Genomic DNA, 4,250 nt, shown 5'->3' with positions numbered 1-4,250 from the left:
GACTCGGCGCGAGAATGCTCTTCTTCATGTTGACGCATAGCCCTAGGGACTCCAAGTGACGAAGCAGCGTGTCTATATGGCTGACTAGCGTGTCCCGGGACTGAGCTAAAATCAGCCAATCGTCCAGATAGTTGAGAACGCGCATCCCGCTCGCTCTGAGGGGGGAAAGTGCTGCATCCATGCACTTCGAGAAAGTGCGTGGGGCCAAAGCCAGCCTGAACGGGAGAAGAGAGTATTGGTACGCTGTGACCTCGAAAGCAAACCTCAGAAAGTGTCTGTGATGCGGTGCTATCTGAATGTGAAAGTACGTGTCCTTTAAGTCCACGGACGCAAACCAGTCCCCGGGGTGAATTTGCGGCAGGATCTGTTTCAGCGTTATCATCCTGAACGGACGCTTGCAAAGCGCTCTGTTGATGGGCCTGAGATCTAGAATCGGGCGGAGTCTCCCGTCTCTTTTGGGTACCACGAAATAGCGGCTGTAAAACCCGCTCTCCAGCTCGCTGGGAGGGACTCGTTCTATCGCTCCTTTTTCGAGCAGACTGCATACCTCTTGTCTCAGAACCGGGGCATTTTGAGGCAATGTTAGAGACTGCACCACGCCATTTAAACGGGGTGGTCTGCATCTGAATTGAAGGGTATACCCACGCTCTATCACACCGAGTAGCCAGCGCGAGATTCCCAGAATGACTTCCCACGCGCTCAGGAACTGACATAGTGGCTTTAGCAGCTTGGTCGTTGGATGTGCCGGCGAGTGCTGTATGACTATAACCTGTGTGGGTGGCCGCTGCGCACTGCTCTGAGGCGGGGCGAGCGGCGCGGCATTGAATGAGTGAGGAGGAAAGAGCTCTTTTTGTGAGAGTGAATGCATTTTTATTGAATGAACATCCAACACACAAACATTTGAACACATGAACTTGTGGCTCTTGGGAGCCGGGCCCCTCGCGCACTCTCCTCCTCTCTTCAGAACAACGGCTTAGCAGCCGGGGGCAGGCAAGAGTCACGTCGCCGGCTCCTCCGCTGGCCGTGGTGCTTCCTCCGGATATCCGGCTCCTGGCGAGGAGCAGTAGCAGTCACCGCCACGGTCGCTGACCTGGGGTTATCCCTCCGTTGGGAAGAGCCAGGTGCCGACGAGGACCTGGATCTCGCCGTCTGCTGCTGCAAAGCAAGCCTCAGCATCACGTGACTCATGGCTTTGGCACGCTTTTGAGCCTCCGCGAAGCGTTCAATAATGGACTCCACGGCATCACCAAAGAGGCCGGAGGGAGTCACAGGAGCGTTCAGCAGCACTTTACGATCAGCATCCTTGAGGTCAGCCAGGTTTAACCATAGGCGCCTCTGAAGGACGACCATAAAACCCATGGCCTTTCCCACGGCATGGCCTTTCCCACGGCCTCGCTTTGTCGCCAGCAGCATGAAGTCCGTCGCCGCGCGCTGATCCTTAATAGCCTCCGCAGTGAGGGCTCTGCCCTCCGCCGCCTGCAGGAGCTTCGCCTGGAAAACCTGCAGCACTGCCATGGCGTGCAGCGCGGAAGCCACCCCGCCATCAGACGCACACGCTTTATTAGCGAGGTGGGCGGTGGTCCTGCACGGCTTCGAGGGGAGGCTGATGTCTGAGCCTAGGGTCTTGGTTGCTGCAGGACACCTCGACTGGGGGAGAGTGCACATACCCGTGGGCCTCCGCTCCATCCACGTCGGAAAAGATGGCCTGTGTGGCAGAGTGGACACACGCCGATTGGGGCGCAGACCACGTTTTCACCAGCTGCTTGTGTACGTCGGTGAAGAAGGGGACCAACGCCCTCGAGTCAGTTTTCCGGGTGAACCTGAAATACCAGGAGTCGAGCTTACTCCTGGCAGGCTTCTCTGGAGGACTCCAGGTAAGCTCCAACTCCTGGGCAGCCTTCGACAGAAACCTTATGAGCTCCTCCTGGAGGTCTGGGGATCCCATGCTGTCCGGTTGATCGGGCTCCGATCCCACCCAATCCTCCCTCTCCGAGGCCGAGATGGACATCGAGTCATCCCCCTCCTCCTGGCCAAAGGACACAAACTCCGCGATGTTGGAAGGAGGGCGGAAGCAGTCCTCGGGGAAGGAAACCGGGGAACAGGGTGATCGTTGAGGTTGGAGCAAGAGGGCCCACCAGCGGCATGCTGGCGGCAGTTGGCCTCACCCCGAATAGGCCGCGAGCCACATCGCGGCTGGTCCGGAGCACGTGAGCCGGCAGGTCCGCATAATGCCCGCAGTCGGACTCGTCCAGCGCCACCTCGGCGTGGGCCAGGCCCAGGCAGGCGACGCAGTGGTCGTGTTGATCCGGCGGCTCTATTGGTCCCGCGCAGTTCTTGCAGAATGTAGCCATAATGAATTCAGCAGGTGAAGTAGAAGATTCTGACGTAATTGTCACGTGCACCCACAGCCATATCGCCCTGCAGCCCAAGACTGGTTGCCCACTGAAGCTAAGCAGGGTTGAGCTTGGTCAGTACCTGGATGGGAGACCTCCTGGTAAAACTAGGTTGCTGTTGGAAGAGGTGTTAGTGAGGCCAGGAGGGGGTGCTCACCCTGTGGTCTGCGTGGGTCCTAACGCCCCAGTATAGTGACGGGGACACTATACTGTCAAAAAGCACCGTCTTTCGGATGAGACGTTAAACCGAGGTCCTGACTCTCTGTGGTCATTAAAAATCCCATGGCACTTCTCGTAAAGAGTTGGAGTGTAACCCCGGTGTCCTCGCCAAATTGCCCCCCTGGCCTTTGTCAATCATGGCCTCCTAATAATCCCCAACCACTTGATTGGCTCTATGACTCTCTCTCCTCTCCACCTGTAGCTGGTGTGTGGTGAGTGCACTGGCGCGTCCGTCCTGTGGCTGCCGTCGCATCATCCAAGTGGATGCTGCACACTCGTGGTGGTTGAGGAGAGACCCCCCATATGATTGTAAAGCGCTTTGGGTGTACAACAATACACAATAAAGCGCTATATAAATGCATCATTCATTCATTCATTTTATACTGCCTCTTGAGCTCGTCAGTATTTGCAAGCGACTAGCATACGTCGTGACAATTGGCCAGTCATTTGGACTGGCGTGAGCCAATAGGACTTCAGAAAGGTTGGAAGGGAAGGAGTTCCTATAACGGAGAAATGTCTCTGTGATGTCTCGTGAAAGCTCGAGAGGGAACCCGGAAATTATATGCTAATCTTTTTTTCCTATAATAACTGTCAAATTAGCACATAAAGATATAACAGCCGTTAAGTGAAATAAACTTGATTAGCTGTCCCCTGTACAAAAAATGTAGACTACAGAAGCTTTTAGTTATAGAATTACAAAACTGACTTCCAATTAGCATATTAGTTCTTTATCACAAACCGTTTTGGAAAGGTCTTCAGTTCCTCTAAACAGGAACGCACAACCTTCTGCTCAAGGTTCACATCAATTCTTCTGGATCCTTGTACATGCCCTTTAATATTCTGGGAAAGAAAACATCATAAATGTGTTTTTGTAACCTTGTGCTGTTTTTTTTTAAATTACAGTGTCCTCAAAAAGATTTGGGCACTTAAACCACTTAGAAATGTCTAAATGTCATTGAATTAGACTTTTAAAAAATACTTTAAGTGGCAGCTGCACACAAATGATGCTAGAATTAACTTATTTACAATAACACAGATTAGTACTCTGAACAATTCACAAACATTTTATCATTTAAAACTGAACAAACTTCTTTGTGTGAAATTATTTACTTGAAAAGTGAAAAAAATCAAAACATTACAGTGGCTTAATGCTGCCTCCATGTGTTATCACAGTTATCAAATATAAGAGTCTATGAGAAACTGGAGATAATTTTGATACCAGTGTTTCCGAGTTGGCCGGGTGGTGGGCCATAAACTTTAAGGAGGAGGAAACCATTGCTGTAGTAACTGTTAAGTTCTATCAATTTTTCCTTTAATATCTACATTGCTTTTTCTTGCAATTACAGTCAACCCTCTACATTGTGAGTAAATCACTTGCATATGCGACTAAATCTTCACTCTCTGCGACTAAACGATGTTTAATATTAGCCAATGGCTAATAAATTCTCAGATTTTACTCACCAGTGTGTGAGTTGGAGGCTAAGTATAAGTTTAGCACTGATATATTTTCACTCACCGAACACTCTGACTGAGCGCTTCAGAGTTTCACTCTCCGTCAAGCGATCTGTGCTATTTTTCAGTTCATCTCAATGGATGCGCAGTGCACCTGTATTTGACGTACCGTAAACTCTAGTGTAA

The 4,250-nt window shown here is 51.0% G+C and overlaps 1 protein-coding gene across 1 annotated transcript in view; it reads right to left on the bottom strand.

Annotated features, from left to right (window-relative positions):
- Nucleotides 1-3,447, bottom strand: part of LOC107721230 (exocyst complex component 3-like protein 4) — a 9,094-nt gene extending 5,647 nt beyond the window's left edge. The window contains exon 1 of the mRNA XM_016529154.1: nucleotides 3,352-3,447. The gene's annotated coding sequence lies outside the window, so the exon portion shown is untranslated. The remainder of the gene's footprint in view (nucleotides 1-3,351) is intronic.
- Nucleotides 3,448-4,250: the final 803 nt, after the last annotated feature.

This window comes from Sinocyclocheilus rhinocerous, unplaced genomic scaffold (genome assembly GCF_001515625.1).
Source record: "Sinocyclocheilus rhinocerous isolate Xijiao unplaced genomic scaffold, SAMN03320098_v1.1 scaffold214, whole genome shotgun sequence".
In the NCBI taxonomy this organism is placed as follows: domain Eukaryota; kingdom Metazoa; phylum Chordata; class Actinopteri; order Cypriniformes; family Cyprinidae; genus Sinocyclocheilus; species Sinocyclocheilus rhinocerous.
This window is presented reverse-complemented; position numbering and strand designations above follow the sequence as displayed.